Here is a 22,367-nt window from a genome sequence, read left to right as displayed (position 1 = left end):
TCAATAGCCAGAAGTTTATAAGGAAGAGTTAGGATGGCTTTGTGTGTGATAGGTCATGTTTAACCATTCTGAAGAGATTTTTGAGGAGGTTAACAGGAAACCTGATGAAGGGAAGTCTGTGGATGTTGTCTACATGGACTTTAATAAGGCCTTTGATGGAGTCTCACTCAAGAGGTGTGTCATAAATGTTCAGATGCTAGATATTCATGGTGAAGTAGTGAATTGGATTCAACAATGGGTGGACAGGAGAAGCCAGAGAGTAGTGGTGGATAATTACTTCTCAGACTGGAGGCCTCTGACTAATGGTGGGCCTCATGGATCAATGCTGGGACAATTGTTATTTGTCATCTATATCAATGATCTGGATGATAATGTGGCAAATTGGATCAGCAAGTTTGCATATGACTTTAAGACTGGAGGCATTATGGGCAGCAAAGAATGCTGCAGAGGGATCTGGACCAGCTGTAAAAAATGGACTGAAAAATGGCAGATGGAATTTAATGCAGACGCGTGTGAGGTGTTACATTTTGGAAGTGTGAGAAACAGAAGTACCTTCACAGAAATTGCTCGAGACAAAAATTGAGAACAAAGAACATTTATTATACAACAATGCAAAGTTGGGTGCATCCCCCTTACCCTGGGAATACACACATACACTGGGGCTCACCCAACTTTTATACAGTTTATTTCAGTGTAGAAGTACCCTCCCCCTTACATTCTTCTGCCTCCTGGATGAGTTTGGCATTAGGCAATCCTGTCTGCCTATGTGCTGTTTCTGTGAACTTGGAGGACCAGGGGGTATCCTGTCGGTGTCCCATCATGTCATTGTCCTTATTCGCACCTTCCCGACTCTCAGGGCTTACTAACTCTTATATGCAGAACTTGCTAATTCTGTCTAAGGCTTACTAATTACATATGTGGAACTTGCTGACTCTGTCTAAGGCTAGAAGATTCTTATCTTATTCAGACTAACTTTACTTCCTACATTCTATTATATATTATCTATCCTTATCTTATTCATACTGGCTTTATTCATTACACATATATCCATACGAGCTTTCTTCATCTCTCATATTTTCATATTAGTTTTACTCAACTCTCACAATCCTCACTTTTCTTTTAGCTACACTTCGTGAATTCTCAACTGGAATGTATTATTTGTAAACTTGGTCTTTTTCCCAGCGGGTCAGTAAACGAACTGCAATCTCAGCATCATCAGACAGAATTTGGGAAACATACATCCTTTGGGTTATAGTGATCTGACGAGGGGTCCGTTGAATTAAATACTGCACACAAGTCTTTAGGCAGGGGAGCACCATATTGGCCAGAATAGTGAGTCCAGCTGCTATAAGGGCTGTGGGTATCAGACTCCAGTTACCAATAAAAAGTCGAGTCCATCCCACACCGGACCAAGGTTGCCAAGTCTGAACCTGGGCATGGGAAGATTTTTGAACTCCTGAAGAAGTGTCTTTAACCGCCTGACCGTTGTGAGTATTGTCATTAACCAGTCTTTCACAAACGCTGCCTTCAGCAGCCAACGAGTAATCGAGAGCCAGGCGGTTTTGTTGAACTGTGGCTCGTATCTGTCATCTTTCTTCAGCCCATAAATTCAGGGCCATCACTGTCTGTTCGATTATGATCTCCAAGGTTGGAGTCTGATTAAACGATTTAAATGCCAAGCAGCTGTGGTGTTCTGGAGCAGCTTACGTCGTTTACAACTGGAACTCCCCTTACAGTGGTGGTTCTTAACATTCCGAATGTCTGTGTGACCCAAAGGATGATTTACAGGAGACCAAGTTGGGGAGGGGTGTTTCTTGTCCTGAACCTGTGAGTTGCAGCTTGTCTGCGAACATTAGCATAAGTATCACTGAACCTGTGAGTTGCAGCCTGTCTGTGAACATTAGCATATGTATTCACTCTATCTCTGCTACATGTACAATCCTGACTAACATTCTGTCTGTCATTGTCCCACCATCTTCTTTGTGCTATCTCTTTAGAACTCCTCTTTTTAATATCTGTAGAGGCCGGAATACAAACCAAGTCTACTCCCCTAGGGCTGTTCTGTTCCCCTGGTCCATGTTGGGATCCTATATTAACCCATACTAAATAAGGTACCCCACTATGACTATACCTGCACCCTCTGTCTGCATTCTAAAGGTAAATAATTGTCACCTCTGCTGCCCCTATTCCAGGAGGACTTAATACATTGTGAGCAATTTGGTGATTTCTCAAAAATTGGGAACCAACAAGTAAACAAAACAGCAAATGGTAAAAACAACATTACAGCACTTTTTCCTGGTGTAGTGTAACTTTCAGATCAGAAGGATGAAGGACTGCACGCCAGGTGGAGGGTAGATTATCAATGTCTTCAGTCCGTGGATCAGCAGCTTGTTTAATTCATTCTATGTGAGTCCACTCCTTTTCTTTCGTTCGCACTGCAGTGTCTGTAATCAAAAGTACACAATAGGGGCCGTCCCAGACAGGTTTTAGTTGGTGATCTTGCCATGCTTTTGCATATACCCAATCACCAGATTTAATAAAATGAATAGGATGCTCCAGGGGTGGGTTTTGAGCTAATAAACCCTTCCGTTTTAATTCGTATAGAGAGGCAGAAAGTCCCTTTAAATATTTGGATATGTACTGGTCATTCGCCTCAGGGGTAGGGGTATTAAAAGGTGACATACAAGGTTCGAGTATACCATCTTTCACCAACTGGTCAATTACTGGCTGCAGCCCCTTTCGGCCAGCCATCGTAATTGGATACTGCTTTCGTCTAATTACTTGCTCAGGAAGGAGAAGGGAAAGGCAAGACAAAGGATATACTTTCTCTTATTAAAGAATCAGCCTGAAGAAAACTGAGGTCCTCCATCAGCCAGCTCCCCACCATGACTACCAGCCCCCCCACATCTCCATCGGGCACACAAAACTCAAAACGGTCAACCAGTTTACCTATCTCGGCTGCACCATTTCATCAGATGCAAGGATCGACAATGAGATAGACAACAGACTCGCCAAGGCAAATAGCGCCTATGGAAGACTACACTAAAGAGTCTGGAAAAACAACCAACTGAAAAACCTCACAAAGATAAGCGTATACAGCAGAGTCGTTGTCATACCCACACTCCTGTTCGGCTCCGAATCATGGGTCCTCTACCGGCATCACCTACGGCTCCTAGAACGCTTCCACCAGTGTTGTCTCCGCTCCATCCTCAACATCCATTGGAGCGCTTTCATCCCTAACGTCGAAGTACTCGAGATGGCAGAGGTCGACAGCATCGAGTCCACGCTGCTGAAGATCCAGCTGCGCTGGGTGGGTCACGTCTCCAGAATGGAGGACCATCGCCTTCCCAAGATCGTGTTATATGGCGAGCTCTCCACTGGCCACCGTGACAGAGGTGCACCAAAGAAAAGGTACAAGGACTGCCTAAAGAAATCTCTTGGTGCCTGCCACATTGACCACCGCCAGTGGGCTGATATCGCCTCAAACCGTGCATCTTGGCACCTCACAGTTTGGCGGGCAGCAACCTCCTTTGAAGAAGACCGCAGAGCCCACCTCACTAACAAAAGGCAAAGGAGGAAAAACCCAACACCCAACCCCAACCAACCAATTTTCCCCTGCAGCCGCTGCAACCGTGTCTGCCTGTCCCGCATCGGACTTGTCAGCCACAAACGAGCCTGCAGCTGACGTGGACTTTTACCCCCTCCATAAATCTTCGTCTGCGAAGCCAAGCCAAAGAAGAAGACATGGAGTCATTTAAAGAATGGCAAGCGCAAGAATTTAATGATTTAAGAAGAAGAATAAACAATACAGAAGAGAAAATGAATAAAATAGATATGACCTTATCAGAAATGGGAAAAAGAATGGACAAGGTGGAAGAACGAGAAGCAGCAGTAGAAATGGAGGTAGAGGACTTAAAAAAGAAATTAGAGGAATCTAATAAAAAAGTTAAAGAGACACAAGAGCTGTTAGCTCAGAAAATAGATATAATGGAAAATTATAACAGAAGAAATAACATAAAGATAGTGGGCCTTAAGGAAGATGAAGAAGGCAAGAATATGAGAGAGTTTATAAAAGATTGGATCCCCAGGATCCTAGGATGTCCAGAACTACAGCAAGAAATGGAAATAGAAAGAGCACATAGAGCAATGGCCTTTAAACCACAACCACAACAAAAGCCAAGATCTATTTTAGTAAAATTCCTAAGATATACTACAAGAGAAAAGGTACTGGAGAAAACAATGGAAAAAGTAAGAGAGGACAACAAGCCACTGGAGTACAGATATAAGTTTTATATCTAGATATAAGTTTTGAACTCCTGAAGAAGAGAAAGGAGTTCAATACAGCAAAGGCGATTTTATGGAAGAAAGGGTATAAATTTATACTAAAGCATCCAGCGGTATTGAAAATATTTATTCCAGGACAGCAAAACAGACTATTCTCGGATCCAGAGGAAGCACGAAAATTTGCAGAACAATTACAAAATAGACTGAGAGATGAAGACATGTAACGAGAGTACAAAAGACTGCGAACTAAAAAGACACATAAGTTTTGAACTCCTGAAGAAGAGGAAGGAGTTCAATACAGCGAAAACAATCTTATGGAAAAAAACTATTCTCGGATCCAGAGGAAGCAAGGAAATTTGCAGAACAACTACAAAACAAGCAGAGAGATGAAGACATGTAATAAGAGTAAAAATGACCACGATTTATATGTATGTGGGTAAAGAGGTATATGTGTGTATATGTATAGTGTGCATACATGAATGTATCCGTATTTAGAGGAAAATATAGAGAGTATAGACAAGAATTAATAAGGGAAGGAAATGGAATAGAGGGAATAAGGAGGGAATTAAAAGAGTGACCTTTGTTACATATGAAAAGTGAAATCTTTTCTGGGGGGGGACTGGGTGGGGAGGAGTTACGGTCACTGCAAAATCAGCTGACGCTTGCGAGTGAATTCGCAAATCCAAATGGAGAGGGGAGATGTGGTTGTCCGACAAGGGATAAAGGACAACTCAGGAGGGGAAGGGGAGATTGGGGCTAAAGAAGTTTTAAATAGGAGAATAAGGAAAATGTTTGATGTTTTAGGAATGTTGTCTTATAAAGGGTTCAAAACAAGAAAACAGAAATGGATAAGAAGGAAAGGTAATGAGGGAGAAACGGAAAGGGAAGATAAACAAAGTATAAAATGGCTACGTTGAACTATATGACTTTAAATATTAATGGAATACGTAACCAAATTAAAAGGAAGAAACTGCTAAATTTACTGAAAAAAGAAAAAATTGATATAGCATTTGTGCAAGAAACACATTTAATTGAATTGGAGCACAAGAAATTAAAGAGAGATTGGGTAGGACACGTAACAGCAGCATCGTATAATTCAAAAGCAAGAGGAGTAGTTATATTAATTAGTAAAAATGTGCCATTTAAAATAGAAGAGGAAATAATAGATCCAGCAGGGAGATATGTAATGATAAAATGTCAGATATATTTGGAGTTTTGGAATCTACTCAATGTATATTCACCTAACGAAGAAGATCAAAAGTTTATTTTTGTTTGTTGGTAAGGGAAATAGTAAATATAGAAAAAGAATTAGCAATGAAGGAAGATACAACTAAAAGAAGAGAATTGGTGGATAAAAAAATAAAATATGAAACACTACAAACATATAAGGTGGAGAAGAATAAAATGAAGACAAAACAGAAATATTATGAACTAGGTGAAAAAACGCACAAAATCCTAGCATGGCAGCTTAAGACAGAACAAGCTAAGAAAATGGTATTGGCATCAAGGAAAAAAGACAAACAAATTACATATAATCCAAAAGAAATTAAGGAAAACTTTAGAGAATTCTATGAACAATTATACCGAACTGAAAACGAAGGGAAAGAAGGGAAAATAGATGAATTTCTGACTAAAATTGAACTACCAAAACTACAAATAGAGGAACAAAATAAATTAACAGAGCCATTTGGAATAGTAGAAATACAAGAGATAATAAAAAAAATTACCAAATAATAAGACACCAGGAGAGGATGGATTCCCAATAGAATTCTATAAAACATTTTAAAGACTTATTAATTCCGCACCTCCTGGAAGTAATCAACCAGATTGATAAAACACAAAGCTTTCCAGATTCATGTAAAACTGCAATAATTACAGTAATACTAAAGCAAGGGAAAGATCCACTCACACCAGCGTCATATAGACCAATATCTTTACTTAACACAGATTATAAGATAATAGCTAAACTATTAGCAAACAGATTAGCAGAGTATGTACCGAAAATGGTAAATCTAGACCAAACTGGATTTATCAAAAAAAGACGCACAACAGACAATATTTGTAAATTTATTAACTTAATTCATGCAGTAGAAGGGAATAAAGTGCCAACAGTAGCAGTTGCTTTAGACGCAGAGAAGGCCTTTGACAGAGTAGAATGGAATTATTTGTTCAAAGTATTGCAAAAATTCAGTTTACCGGAGAAGTATATTAATTGGATTAAAGCATTATATAAGGGACCATTAGCGAAAGTGACAGTAAATGGACATGTATCAAAGCAATTTAACTTAAGCAGGTCAACATGGCAGGGATGCCCATTATCACCTTTATTGTTTGCGTTAGCTATAGAACCACTAGCAGAATTGATAAGAACAGAAAATAATATAAAAGGGATAAAAATAAAAGACAAGGAATATAAAATCAGTTTATTTGCGGATGATGTTATAGTATACTTAACAGAACCAGAACTATCAATAAAAGAATTATATAAGAAATTGAAGGAATATGGAGAAGTGTCGGGTTACAAGATCAACGTAAATAAAAGTGAAGCAATGCCTATGAATAATGCGGATTTCTCAAAATTTAAGAAGGAATCACCATTTAGATGGCAAATGCAAGCAATAAGATACCTAGGTGTACAAATAAATAAAAATCTCGGCCAACTATATAAACTCAATTATTATCCACTAATGAAAAAATTACAGGACGATTTAGAGCATTGGAAAGATTTACCACTAACACTAATAGGAAGGATAAACTGTATTAAAATGAACATTTTTCCAAGGATATTATACCTATTTCAGGCATTGCCAATACAACTGACAGAGAAATTCTTCAAGGAGTTAAAGAAAATAATAAGGAAATTTTTATGGAAAGGGGGGGAAACCGAGGATAGCACTAGATAAATTAACAGAATGGTATAAACAAGGAGGCTTACAACTGCCAAACTTTAAAAATTATTATAGAGCCGCATAATTAAGATACCTATCAGATTTTTATCAAACAAGGGAAAAGCCAGATTGGACCAGATTAGAATTAGATAAAATAGGGGAAAAGATACCTGAACACATATTATATAAATGGGATGAAAAATTGGTACAACATAGAAGTTCTCCAGAATTACATCATCTACTCAATATTTGGAAGAAGATTCATGTAGAAAGAAATAAAACAAATTATCAATTACCAAAACTAATATTGACGCAAAACAAGTTACTCCCTTTTACAATAGATAACCTTTCCTTTAGAGAATGGGAGAAAAAGGGATTAAAAGAATAGAAAATTGTTTTTCAGGAAATAGATTATTATCCTTTGAACAAATGAAAGATAAATACAATATAACTCAAGATACAGCGCTGGCATATTACCAATTGAGATCCTACTTGAAGGATAAATTAGGAAGCAGTTTGAGTTTGCCAGAGGGAAGTAACTTTGAATATGTGATTACAGATACAATGATAATCAAAAGATTTATAACAAATATGTATATTAAAGTGCAAGAAAAGGAGAATGAGGAAACAAATGGTAAAACTAAACAAAAATGGGAACAAGATTTAAATATAAATATAAAAAAGGAAACATGGGAGAAGTTATGTTCTGGAACGATGAGAAATACAATAAATATGAGGTTATGTATGATACAATATAACTGGATACACAGGCTATACATTATACCTCAAAAGTTAAATAAATGGGACTCAACAGTATCTGATAGATGTTTTCGATGTAAAAAAGAAATGGGAACAACAATTCATGCAATCTGGACATGTGAGAAAGTAGAAAAATTTTGGGAAGATCTAAATCAGATATTAAATAAAATAACAGAAAACAATATACCAAAGAATCCAGAGATCTACCTCCTAAGTAACATAAAAAACAAAGAATTTGGAATTGATTTGGAGAATGCACAAAAAAGATTTGTTAAGATAGCTCTAGCAGTAGCAAAAAAATGTATTATGCCAACCTGGAAATTGGAAGATAATTTGAAAATACAACAATGGTATATAGAAATGAATAAATGTATTCCATTAGAAAAAATAACATATAGTTTAAGAATTAATATTGAAATATTCGAACAAATATGGGAGCCTTATATGAAACACAATAGCGAAAACCTACCAGGGACAATCACTACCTAAGTTAACGGAAGGGAAAGGAAATGAAAAGAATGGACTCAGTGGAATTTCTGGTGTATTTTTATTGAATGACAACATTGTCTGACTGGTTTAATGTATCCTAGATTTTGTACCTTAAATGGACGGGAGGGGGGAGGTAGGGAGGGTGGGATGGGAGGAGGGAGGGGGGGAGAAAATGGCACTGTATATGTGTGAAAAGGAAAAAGTGTGTATCATGGTTAATGTGATTTATGGTGTGAAAAATAAAAAATTGAAAAAAAAAATCAAAGTCTCCTCCCTCTCTTGTCAATTGAGGTGGTAATCTAGTACTTTGTGAACAGGTCATCATACCACCCCTACTTTCTTCTCCTTTCTTTAGCTGTGGGGGAGGTGGGTAGAGCATAGGAGAGAGGGGAAAGATAGGAGCCGGCATAGGAGGAGCATAAGGTGGAGGAAGGGAATGTAACACATCCCATCCTTGTGTTTTCAGGGACAAAAGGTTCCTCATCCTTCTTGTCCTTACATTCCTTTTCATTCAAAACCAGTTGATCAACCGATCCACTGAGCCAGCAAGCTAGGCTGCATATTCTCTGGTCTCAATATTATCTCTTTGATTTTGATAGAGCCAGATGTTCAATGTCTGACACATCCAGTCCTCATCAGATCCAAACTTTGGCCAATATACCGAATTCCCTTTTATCGGGTTTTTTTAACCCATTCCAGACAGCAATACCTGACCATGGTCTGTTTGTCTTTCCTGCAGGTTCTCCCCGCACCCCAATCAGATAGCATTAATCCTAACGGACTTTGCTTAGTTATCTGATCATCCCGTCCTTCCTTAGGACTATTTCCCTTGCTACTCACACCTCCCATACTAACAGCTAAGTAAAATTCCTCTTACCGGGATCCAGTAGCTACTCCTAGCACGCTTCCTTAACATCTTCCCGTCGTTTGTTCTCAATGCCTCTTCTTGGATATCACTCGCTTCATCCACTGACCAGTCACCCGCCGTCCGTGAGTCCAGCTGAATCAGCCGGGGTGCACCTACCCTCGTCGTCGGGCACTCTGTCAGTGGAGGGAGTGGGATCCCGGACGAATCCCCATTTGTGAGAAACAGAAGTACTTCACAGAAATTGCTCGAGACAAAAATTGAGAACAAAGAACATTTATTATACAACAATGCAAAGTTGGGTGCATTCCCTTCACCCTGGGAATACACACACACACTCGGGCTCACCCAACTTTTATACAGTTGATTTCAGTGTAGAAGTACCCTCCCCCTTACTTCCTTGGGTCGTAGGTTTTATATCGGAGTGGCCTTCTCCTATGCAGGTTTCTTACCCAGGCTGGAGGAGTCTGCCTCCCCTCTTAGATCGGTCCATACTGCCCGGACCGGGGCTGAGGCCGCCGCTGCTCTCCCTGTGCCCAGACCGGGGCCTCCGCCTGCCTCACTCGACCGAGGCTGGGGCCGCCGTCTCCCCCTTGCTCCTGCCCGGATTGGAGCCGCCGCCGCCTACCCTCTGCCCGGGCCGCCGCTGCTCTCCCTGTGCCCGGCCTGGGGCCGCCGCCTCCCCCTTGCTCCTGCCCGGATTGGGGCCGCCGCCGCCTACCCTCTGCCCGGACCGGGGCCGGGCCCGCCGCTGCTCTCCCTGTGCCCGGACTGGGGCCGCCGCCTCCCACTCTCTCTGCCCGGATCGGGGCCTCCGCCTGCCTCACTCGACCGAGCCCGGGGCCGCCGCCTCCCTCTTGCTCCTGCCCGGATTGGGGCCGCCGCCACCTACCCTCTGCCCGGACCGGGGCCGGGGCCGCCGCTGCTCTCCCTGTGCCCGGACTGGGGCCGCCACCTCCCACTCTCTGCCCGGATCGGGGCCTCCGCCTGCCTCACTCGACCAAGGCCACGTCCCAGCTTGCTTGGCCACGGCACACGAACCATGGGTGTAAAGGGTGGGGCCAGTACTGCGCACACTGCACTCCACCTAAAAGCTCCTTTGCGCAGGCCCGAGGACAGGTCCACCTCCTCCCCCTCCACGTCCTCCCCCTCCACGTCCTCCCCCTCCACGTCCTCCCCCTCCACGTCCTCCCCCTCCACGTCCTCCCCCTCCACGTCCTCCCCCTCCACGTCCTCCCCCTCCACGTCCTCCCCCTCCACGTCCTCCCCCTCCACGTCCTCCCCCTCCACGTCCTCCCCCTCCACGTCTTCCCCCTCAAAAGATGCTCACAAACTCATGCTAGCATGCTGGAACATCAGAACCATGCTAGACAAGGCTGACTCCCACCGACCTGAAGGTCGGTCTGCCCTCATTGCACATGAACTCCGCAGACTTGACATCGACATAGCCACTCTCAGTGAAGTCCATCTGGCAGATGTAGGCAGCCTCCAAGAACGCGGCGTGGGCTACACACTCTACTGGTCTGGCAAGCCTTTGGATGAACGACGCCTATCTGGTGTAGGCTTCATGGTCAAGAACTTCATTGCCTCCAAACTCGAAAACCTTCCGACAGGCCACTCGGACCGAATCATGTCCATGCGGCTCCCCCTTCAAAACAAGTGTCGCATCACCCTCATCAATGTCTATGCTCCAACCCTACAGGCGGAGCCAGCAGAAAAGGACAAGTTCTACACTGACCTGCGCAACCTCATCCAACGCACCCCTACAGCCAACAAGGTTGTCATCCTTGGCGACTTCAACGCTCGCGTCGGCAAAGACTCAGAAACCTGGCCAGGAATCCTGGGCAAGCATGGCGTCGGCAAGTGCAACAACAATGGGCGCCTCCTGTTGGAGCTCTGCGCAGAACAGCGGCTTGTCATTACAAACACACTTTTTCAGCAGAGGGACAGCCTGAAGACTACCTGGATGCATCCCCGATCCAAACACTGGCATCTCCTGGACTACATCCTGGTGCGAGAAAGTGACAAACGAGAAGTGCTCCACACCAGGGTCATGCCCAGCGCGGAATGCCACATTGACCACCGGCTGGTTCGCTGCAAGCTCAACCTTCACTTCAAGCCAAAGCCCAGGAACAGTAAAGCCCCCAGAAAGAGGTTCAATGTTGGAAACCTGCAGTCAGACGAAGTGAGAGGAAACTTCCAGGCAAACCTCAAAGCAAAGCTCGACGATGCAATCCGCCTCACGGAACCGTCCCCTGAAACCCTCTGGGATCAGCTGAAGACTACCATACTGCAATCCACTGAAGAGGTACTGGGCTTCTCCTCCAGGAAAAACAAGGACTGATTCGACGAAAACAGCCAAGAAATCCAGGAGTGCTGGCAAAGAAGTGAGCTGCCCACCAGGCTCACCTTACAAAGCCGTCCTGTCCAGAGAAGAAACAAGCCTTCCGTCGCACATGCAGCCATCTTCAGCGCAAACTCAGGGAGATCCAAAATGAGTGGTGGACTAGCCTCGCCAAGCGAACCCAGCTCAGCGCGGACATTGGCGACTTCAGGGATTTCTACGAGGCTCTAAAGGCTGTGTACGGCCCCTCACCCCAAGTCCAAAGCCCGCTGCGCAGCTCAGATGGCAAAGTCCTCCTCAGCGACAAGATCTCCATCCTCAACCGATGGTCAGAACACTTCCAATCTCTTTTCAGTGCCAACCGCTCAGTCCAAGATTCCGCCCTGCTCCAGCTCCCTCAACAGCCTCTAAGGCTAGAGCTGGATGAGGTCCTCACCCAGGATGAGACATATAAGGCAATCGAACAACTGAAAAGTGGCAAAGCAGCAGGCATGGATGGAATCCCCCCAGAGGTCTGGAAGGCTGGCGGCAAAACTCTGCATGTCAAACTGCATGAGTTTTTCAAGCTTTGTTGGGACCAAGGAAAACTGCCTCAGGACCTTCGTGATGCCACCATCATCACCCTGTAAAAAAACAAAGGCGAGAAATCAGACTGCTCAAACTACAGGGGAATCACGCTGCTCTCCATTGCAGGCAAAATCTTCGCTAGGATTCTCCTCAATAGAATAATACCTAGTGTCGCCGAGAATATTCTCCTAGAATCACAGTGCGACTTTCGCGCAAACAGAGGAACTACTGACATGGTCTTTGCCCTCAGACAGCTCCAAGAAAAGTGCAGAGAACAAAACAAAGGACTCTACATCACCTTTGATGACCTCACCAAAGCCTTCGACACCGTGAGCAGGAAAGGGCTTTGGCAAATACTAGAGCGCATCGGATGCCCCCCAAAGTTCCTCAACATGGTTATCCAACTGCACGAAAACCAACAAGGTCGGGTCAGATACAGCAATGAGCTCTCTGAACCCTTCTCCATTAACAATGGCGTGAAGCAAGGCTGTGTTCTCGCACCAACCCTCTTTTCAATCTTCTTCAGCATGATGCTGAACCAAGCCATGAAAGACCTCAACAATGAAGACGCTGTTTACATCCGGTACCGTACGGATGGCAGTCTCTTCAATCTGAGGCGCCTGCAAGCTCACACCAAGACACAAGAGAAACTTGTCCGTGAACTACTCTTTGCAGACGATGCCGCTTTAGTTGCCCATTCAGAGCCAGCTCTTCAGCGCTTGACGTCCTGCATTGCGGAAACTGCCAAAATGTTTGGCCTGGAAGTCAGCCTGAAGAAAACTGAGGTCCTCCATCAGCCAGCTCCCCATCATGACTACCAGCCCCCCCACATCTCCATCGGGCACACAAAACTCAAAACGGTCAACCAGTTTACCTATCTCGGCTGCACCATTTCATCAGATGCAAGGATCGACAACGAGATAGACAACAGACTCGCCAAGGCAAATAGCGCCTTTGGAAGACTACACAAAAGAGTCTGGAAAAACAACCAACTGAAAAACCTCACAAAGATAAGCGTATACAGAGCCGTTGTCATACCCACACTCCTGTTCGGCTCCGAATCATGGGTCCTCTACCGGCATCACCTACGGCTCCTAGAACGCTTCCACCAGCGTTGTCTCCGCTCCATCCTCAACATTCATTGGAGCACTTTCATCGCTAACGTCGAAGTACTCGAGATGGCAGAGGTCGACAGCATCGAGTCCACGCTGCTGAACATCCAGCTGCGCTGGGTGGGTCACGTCTCCAGAATGGAGGACCATTGCCTTCCCAAGATCGTGTTATATGGCAAGCTCTCCACTGGCCACCGTGACAGAGGTGCACCAAAGAAAAAGTACAAGGACTGCCTAAAGAAATCTCTTGGTGCCTGCCACATTGACCACTGCCAGTGGGCTGATATCGCCTCAAACCGTGCATCTTGGTGCCTCACAGTTTGGCGGGCAGCAACCTCCTTTGAAGAAGACCACAGAGCCCACCTCACTGACAAAAGGCAAAGGAGGAAAAACCCAACACCCAACCCCAACCAACCAATTTTCCCCTGCAACCGCTGCAACCGTGTCTGCCTGTCCCGCATCGGACTTGTCAGCCACAAACGAGCCTGCAGCTGACATGGACATTTACCCCCTCCATAAATCTTCATCCGCGAAGCCAAGCCAAAGAAAAAAAGAAGTACCCTCCCCCTTACATTCTTCTGCCTCATGGATGAGTTTGGCATTAGGCAATCCTGTCTGCCTATGTGCTGTTTCTGTGAACTTGGAGGACCAGGGGGTGTCCTGTCTGTGTCCCATTGTCCTTATTCACACCTTCTTGACCCTCAGGGCTTACTAACTTCTTATATGCAGAACTTGCTAATTTTGTCTAAGGCTTAATAATTACATATGCGGAACTTGCTGACTCTGTCTAAAAGGCTAGAAGACCCTTATCTTATTCAGGCTAACTTTACTTCCTACATTCTATTATCTAACCTTATCTTATCCATACTGGCTTTATTCATTACACATATATCCATACTAGTTTTCTTCATCTTTCATATTTTCATATTAGTTTTACTCATCTCTCACAGAAGGACAAACCAAGAAAGGACATATATAGTAAATGGTAGTGCAGTGAGGAGAATGGTAGAACAGAGGGTCATAGGAGTAAAGATACAATCCCCTGAAAGTGGCAACGCAGGTGGATAGGTTTGTAAAGAGAGATTTTGGCATATTGGCCTTCATAAATCAAAGTACTGAGTACAGGACATGAGATGTTATAGTAAAGTTGTATAAATTATTGGTGAGGCCAAATTTGGAGTATTATGTGGACTTTTGGTCACCTAAATGGAAGAAAGATATCAATAAGATAAAAAGAGTGTTGCCTGATCTTCAGGAACTGAGTTACAGGGAAAGGTTAAACAGGTTAGGACTTTATTTCCTGGAGTGTAGAAGAATGAGGAGAGATTTAATAGAGGAATTTAAATTTTTGAGGGGGATATCCACTGAGGATAGGTGATGTTGCAACTATCTTATTTTCCAATCACCTGGAGAGACTGGAATGTCCTTGTTTATGACTCATTCAAGAAAAAGTCCATACTAAAGTTCAATTGAGTTTTTCCAAGTTTTATTAAATCTTTAGACAAGTTTCAGAATATAGTTGTTGAGATTTTAATAGAAAACTACGAAAAGGTAAGTCTTTAAGGAAACATATTCCACTGATCCTCCCAAAACAGATTGACCCTGTATTGAATGGGCCCAGAAGTATTGAACTGCACGTTTCACAAACATTTCTATGACTGATTCCACCTGCATTGAATTCGCCCATCGTTATTGAATGAAGATCTACCGAGACCAATGCCTGAAGAGGGCGCAGAAAATCAGTGAACCGGTGCGGACTCGAAAGGCCAAAATGGCCTGTTTCCGCTCCGTAAATGGTTATATGGTTATATAGTTACTGAGTTATTACAACTTTGTTACATGATTAAATGATGCTTAAAAGATACTTAAAACTATCAGTAAAAGTTTTTGGTCTATTCCCATACCCTCCATCTTCACAGAACCAAGGAAAATCCAAAACTTAACTGCTTTATTTTAAGCAGAGAGAGAGAGATACCTTAGCTAAGAATACATTTCTGTGGAGACACTCAAAGAATGTCTTTACAGGCTTCTTGCAGAATCTGCTATTTTAACCCTTACAATTATGGCCCCTAATTATTATATCTAAAAATTAATAATAATTACCATTACAAAAAAAATCCAAACATAGTAGTATACATATATATTGGCTAAATTATCAAAAGAAACTGGAATTCAATTATTAAAGCTTTCTGATTATTGTAAAAGACAGATTTTGGTAATTGGTCTGTTCAGAAAGCTAGTTTTAGTCTTAATCCTCACTTGAAGTACATCCTTTTTTTGTCCTAGATGGTATCTCAATCTTCCCCATTAACCAGGAATTTAGAGGCACAGAATGGTCTATGATGATTACGACATCACAAGCCGTGAAATTGTTCCTGATCTGAAACAATTTCTGTCGCTCCTGCAACAATGGAAGGTATTCTTTCACCTGTGGCAGCACACATCCTCATGACGAACCGGCCTCGCTTGTATCGCCACGTGGCGGGGCAGCCATGGGGAAATGGCATCATGAAAGGTTTCTCTCCGACTCCAGTGTCCCTTCCAGCGCGCAACCTGGGCAGTGATTATGATGTCACAATGCACCATATGACTGAGCTCCTGCTGCCCTTAAAGGGGCACGCTGAATTTGAATAAAAACAATCGTTAAAGACCTTCAACATGGTGGCTGTGTTTCTTCCACTGCTCATGCCACCACACACCCATCTTTTCCAGAACAAATCCAATATAAATTATACCTCCTACCTTTGGCACAAATATATAACTTCCTTCTGAAACTGTCCTGGTGGCAACGAAGATTTACTTTTAAGAGGCAAAAGATGGTTCAGGGTAAGTTCTTCAAGATCATTTAGATTTGTTGAAGTTTTAGTGATTCGCCAACTATTGAGGATTGCTCCAACTTCACATAGAACTGTCTGAAGACTCTCCATATTAAGATTTTGTTCATTTAGGATTGAAGAACACCGTGGACAGCGGAAAACAGTTCAACGATGCCCTATATTTACAGCAGCTGTGGCAGAATCTGTCTTTCCAGGATTGGTCTCCATAGCCACAGTCGATGCTGTCAAACAAACCAGTGACTACCAGAAGTGCAATACCCAAGGTCGATCACAACTGACGGCAGCAGAGAGAGAAAGAGAGAGAGTATCGTTAATAATTTCATAAGCTAGATCTATGACAACATCCACTTGCCCTTCAATGAACTCCACCAAATCTATATAGTTCCTTTTCTGGTATTCAACAACTTGACTTCTCCATAGTTCTCATATGGAAAGGTAACTTATTTACAATGATTACCATATTATTACATATGTCAAGCCCTCGAAGATGGCCAATCTCCATCCGGACATTGCAATATCCTCTTAGAAAGAGGACGTAAGCTTGTAAACCCTTCGTGTAATCTGGTTTTATTGATGACCATGAAAGAGCTTTCTGTACATAAGCTGTAGAAATTTTATGCTTGTTGCCAAAATGTTTCTTTAGTAATGACTTAGCCTATTTGAATCTTTCATTAGGAGCCACAAGTTGGCAACTCTTTACAAGATTTTGTGGTTGTCCGCTCATGAACTACTGCAAATAATATAAACAATCCTCTGTGTTTTGACACTTAATTTCAATAACTGTGTTCAAAGCTTTTCATAAATGCTTGGAATTCAAGTGGGTGACCATCAAAAACTGGAATCTCTCTCTTGGGCAGAGAAGAAAAAGTCTGTAATCAAATTAATGATGCAGCTATTTCATCTTGTTATACCTGCGCTTACGTTACTTTGTTTTGTTACAAGCCCAGAGGACCCCAAAACCCAGCAGCATTAGATATTCACCAAGATAAATGGTTACTTAAACAAAAGTTGCTTCTAATTATCTTTAAACCTGAAAATAGAATCAAACTTTAACTTATCTCTATTGACTTAACTAACCTAACTTAACCCCTTCTAATTCTAAGCGCACGTGCATGTAATGTATGTGTGTAAGTTCAGAAAAGTTCTTTGGTTCACAGTCCAGTCTCACTTCTCATTCCTCCAAGTTCACTGGTTGCAGACAATTCTTATACTATGCACAGAATTTTACATTTATAAAGTTCACCAGGCTTTGGTGCTTGTAAGGTAAATGGTTACTGCTCAGGAAGGTTCTTGTCAGTTTTCAGAGAGAGATTTGTTGTTCCTTTTTAATCAGCCACTTCAGTTTCTTGCTGATGAAACTTGCCCCTTTAGGGTTCTCCAGATGATTACCTCTTTCTTTCAGGTCACCACAGAGTTCCTTTTTGTTTCCCTTATTCCAAGCCAGTCCTCTCCTTTTGCATGAACTACAAGGGCTTTGACCAGGCCATCTTACAAAGGGGGGTTTCCATACGTTTGCCAGCTTGTCTTGTTCCACTCTCTCTCCCTCTCTCTCTCTCTCTCTCTCTCTCTCTCTCTCTCTTAGAATAGCAAGTTCTCCTTCACTCTTGTCTCTGACAAGATCTTGCATCTGTTGCCTTTTGTAAACAACAATCCATTAATTATGTCTCTTGAGCACTCTTCAAAGCTCTTACAAAAGCTGTGAGGTGCCGATATGTCTAGCATTGGGCAGAGCAACAGTATTTCAAATAAGATGTGTTTTAAAATATTTGTATGTGGCCTACTCTTACAAACCTTTCCAAATTTATCTCCAAAAACATATCTATATACTCTGTCACAGTTCACCCAGGTATCTATTACCTAGCGGGCGTGGATGGTATTCATTTTCACAAGATGAAAAAGGTATTTAGCTCATATCCCTGTCCAATGGGGTCATCAATGGGTTTTGAGATCTGGCACTACCTTGCCTTATTCTGTCACGTTCAGAGCCAAGCATGTCTTGTGACTGTAGCATTAGCTACGTGCCTAGTTCAGGACCAAGCACATCTTGTGACCATAGCTCTGGCTTAGCACCATGCCTTAACCTGCCTAGTTCAGGTCCATAGTCATCTTATGACTGCAGCACTGGGTCAGCCTTGGTATTAAATATAACTTTTTCTGTTGTCCTTCCTCAAAACGTGACACCTTAGATAATTTACTTTGAGCACCAGATACCATTAAGCCTTCTAATTCATTCATCCTGACCTCATTAACAGCAGTTCTCTTGTCCCATTCCAGTAGCTCCTGTTGCCTCCTTATCTGCCCTTCCTCCCTTCTTAGCTGCTCGTTCTGCAGCTCCTTTTCGATTCACAGTCATTCATCCTACAGCTCATTTTCCATTTACAGCTGATCCTCTTCTCTTCGTAGTTGCTCCCTTCTTTGTTCCTCCATTCATTGTGGCTGCTCCCATCCTTGCTTCTCTGTTCTTCATAGCTGCACCTATTTCTGTTCCTTTTCTCTTTATAGCTGCATCCATATTATTGTTAACTGCACCTCCCACTCTTCTAAGTCCAATTTAATTTGAAGTGTTTTTTTCCGCTTCAAGGGATGCCGTATCTGCCTGAATCTTTAGATGAATAGATTCAGTACTTGAAGCTCTGGAGCCTGATCTAGAACTCCTCTTACTTCTCCTGCTTTTGGCATTTGACGCACTATCCTTAGTTCCTGTTTCATCTTGTAGGTCAAATATTGCTTGTGGCTAATCTTAGTTCCTATTAATGTTTTTTTGGAGTAATTCTGTGGAATCTGTATCCCCAGCAGCTGAAACTTTCTGCTTTTCTATGTCCTCCTTCTGTCTTGCTTGAAGAGTTGCTTTGTTTCCACGTATCTAATTGTTGCCATTGCAATTCTCCTTTAAGACCTGTGACTTTCATCTTCTCGACACGTAGCTCCACAGATGCAGCAGCTGCCATCTTATTCATTCAGCTGACTATCTCACTTAGACATCAAACATGCACAACAATAACTCCAAAACCATATTAGTCCTCAAAGGACAAGTGGCAGTTTCTCCCAATTTTGTTCTAACTTGCAATAAACACACAGAAGGGATCCTTTAGTAACGATTAAACGATTTGTGGCCCGAAATGTGAAGTTAATAAAATATTAAACACAAGTTTTATCAGGTAAACTTCTCACTGGCTTTATTCTCCCATTTCCTTTGTTCTCCTGCTTGTGTTCTTCCGGTACATCTCATACATATTCATTATCATGACATCCCTCCTTTAATCAGAAATAAACTTTACCTTCACTTACCAATATCCCTCGGAAACCTACAAACATCGTAACTAATGGTAATACTATAACTCAACTACATAAAATTTACTTCCTACAGCACTCATACATGCACTTTATGATATAAGATTAAAATACTGTCCCAAAGTTCTTATTAAAACTATGGCACAAAGTCTTCGTATCGTTTGGATGGTTTCCGGTTTCGTTTCGGCCTGCCTGCGATATTGTCGTCGCTTCTCGGTTGTTCACTCTCGGCGTCGGAAATACTGCTCACCACGGCTTCTGGTGTTTCTGGCGCTCTAGTCACTTCATCAGGAGTGCTGGTAACTGCCTCTGGAACATCATCAGGTCTCTCAGTTTCAGCATCTCGTATTGGCCTTTTAACCTCTTCGCTCGATGTATCTCTGGACTGGTACCTTTTTACACCTGATACATTTCTCTTATACAGGACTCCAGTCGGAGACTTGACTGTCACCATACTGCCACTTCTGGATACGACAGTATAGGGTTGATGGTAATAAGGTGTGTCTAGCTTACCACCAGTTTCATGCCTCACTAGAACATTATCTCCTGGCATGATGTCTGAGTACTTGGCTCCACGTTTCGAATCTGTGTACAGCTTTGCTGCACCTTTCTTTTCAGCATTGTGGTCCCTCATCTCCTGGTCGTCTCGGATTTCCTTTATTTCTGGCATTTTTGTGCGGATTTTTCTCCCAAAAAATGCTCTGCAGGACTTTTTCCAGTGGTTGCATGAGGCGTTGCTTGATAGACAGCCACATAAGATAACAATGCTTCTCGCCAATTTTGTCCTTCTGCGTGTGCAATCCTCAACCGTTTTTCAATGGACTGATTTTGTCTCTCTACTTCTCCATTGGCTTGCGGCCATTTCGGAGTTACTTTATGATGGTGGATACCTGTGGTCCTCAAGTATTCCGCAAACGTCTCTGAAATGAATTGTGGACCATTGTCAAAATATAATGTAACAGGTAATCCATATCTTGCAAATATCTCTGCTAATGCTTGTATTGTTTTTTCAGTGGTTGTGGACTTCAACACCACGTACTCATAGTATCTGCTGTAGTAATCTATCACTACCATAATTGATTCACCCATCGGTAAAGGTCCAAGAAAATCAACAGCTACATCGATCCATGGTCCTGTCGGGAGTTGCGTACTCCGGATCGGTTCTGGCGGATTACTCCTACTTGTGATTTGACATCCGTGACAAGTTTTAACAAATTTCTCTGTGTCTTTATCACAACCTGGCCACCATACCTTGGTTCTGAGGTTTTGCTTGGTACCAACAATACCTAGGTGTCCTTCATGCGCTAAGGATACGATCTTCGGTCTCAATCTTTGCGGTATCACTAATCTGCAACCTCTTAATACACACTGTCCGATGCAACAAAGTTCGTCTCTAATGGGAATGTAAGCCTTGTGAGTACACTTGTCCCATTGTCCACTCTGTATGCATTCTCTTACTTCCATGAGTTCTGCATCACGTTCGGATTCTCTCTCGACCTCCTTCATAGTCACAGCTTTCGGTGTTGCCTGAATAGCTACGAAGCGTACAAAGCTCTCTGGTTCTGTTCCCAATTCTGACTTGGAATGTGGACCACCATTCTTCACCAATCTGGGCAGTGGATCTGCAATGTTTGCTTTCCCTGCAATGTGGATTACTTTATATTTGTAGGGTTGTAGTCTGAGTACCCATCTCTCTATTCTGGCACATGGTTTGGATCTAGGTGCATAGATCACCTCTAATGGCATATGATCTGTGATGAGTTCAAATTCAATGCCGTATAAATATGCATGGAACCTCTCAGAGGCCCATACAAGTCCGAGTGCTTCTTTCTCTGTCTGAGAGTATCTTCTTTCCACATCTGATAATGATCTGCTGGCATAGGCAATGATTCTTGGTCCTCCATCATGCATCTGGACCAACACGGCTCCTAAACCAACCGGGCTGGCATCCGCTATGACTTTGGTTGATGCCGCCGGATCGTAATATCCAAGAGTTTTTGCATCTGTCAGGCTTTGCTTCAGCGCTGTGAACGCTTTCTTCTGCTCAGATCCAAAATGAAATGGTACACCTTTCCTGGTTAGTTTCCTTAGTGGTTCTGCCACTGTAGAGAAATTAGGAATGAACTTTGCACAAAAATTGACGAATCCCAGGAAACTCCTCACCTCTGTTGCGTTCTGAGGTGCACGTGCCTCTGCAATAGCTTTCATCTTGGTTTCTGCAGGGTTTAGTCCTTCCCGTGTAAGTCTGTGTCCCACGAAGTCCATTTCTGACACACCGAACTGGCACTTGTTTCCATTCACGGTAAGGCCTGCCTCCTGTAGTCTAGATAGTACATGCCTCAACCGTTTGTCATGCTCTTCCTTCGTTGGTGCATGGACTATGATGTCGTCAGAAATGTTGGCAACTCAAGGAATGCCTTGAATCACTCGATGGATTTCATACTGGTAGATCTCCGAAGCTGCATTAATTCCAAATGATAGTCTCTTGTAACGATACAATCCACAGTGAGTCACAAATGTAGTTACATCTCGGGAACCTGGATCCAGCTCTAATTAATAATAGCCCCATTTCAGATCAATTTTTGAGAATACCTTACTGGTAGTTAGTTCTTGAAGTATTTCCTCCACTGTTGGTATAGGGTGTCGTTCTCTAATTATAGCTTCATTGGCCATTCTCATGTCAACATATAGTCTTATGTCACCCTTTGGTTTGGGCACAATCACTACGGGATTAACCAATTGTGTCGAATGTTCCACCGGTTCATTAATGTCTTGTTCGATCAATTCTTTAATTTTGGCTTCAACTTTCCCACGAAGTCCAAACGGAGTTCGGCGCATTGGTTGTGCCTTGGGTTTGACCGTTTCATCTACCGCTAGCTCCAATTGTTGACCTTTCAGCTTTCCTACTCCTTGGAAGACTGCGGGGAATTC

At 42.8% G+C, this 22,367-nt stretch overlaps 2 long non-coding RNA genes across 2 annotated transcripts in view; both read left to right on the top strand.

Moving 5' to 3' along the window:
- LOC138751771 (uncharacterized) overlaps window positions 1-22,367 on the top strand; it is a 692,174-nt gene that overhangs the window by 431,341 nt on the left and 238,466 nt on the right. The gene's annotated exons all lie outside the window — the stretch shown is intronic.
- Window positions 15,962-22,367, top strand: part of LOC138751766 (uncharacterized) — a 68,290-nt gene continuing 61,884 nt past the window's right edge. The window contains exon 1 of the long non-coding RNA XR_011350168.1: window positions 15,962-16,134. This is a non-coding gene — a long non-coding RNA (uncharacterized lncRNA). The remainder of the gene's footprint in view (window positions 16,135-22,367) is intronic.

Source organism: Narcine bancroftii, chromosome 1, assembly GCF_036971445.1.
Source record: "Narcine bancroftii isolate sNarBan1 chromosome 1, sNarBan1.hap1, whole genome shotgun sequence".
In the NCBI taxonomy this organism is placed as follows: Eukaryota; Metazoa; Chordata; class Chondrichthyes; order Torpediniformes; family Narcinidae; genus Narcine; species Narcine bancroftii.
The sequence above is the reverse complement of the archived record's forward strand: the minus strand, read 5'-3'. Positions and strand labels throughout refer to the sequence as shown.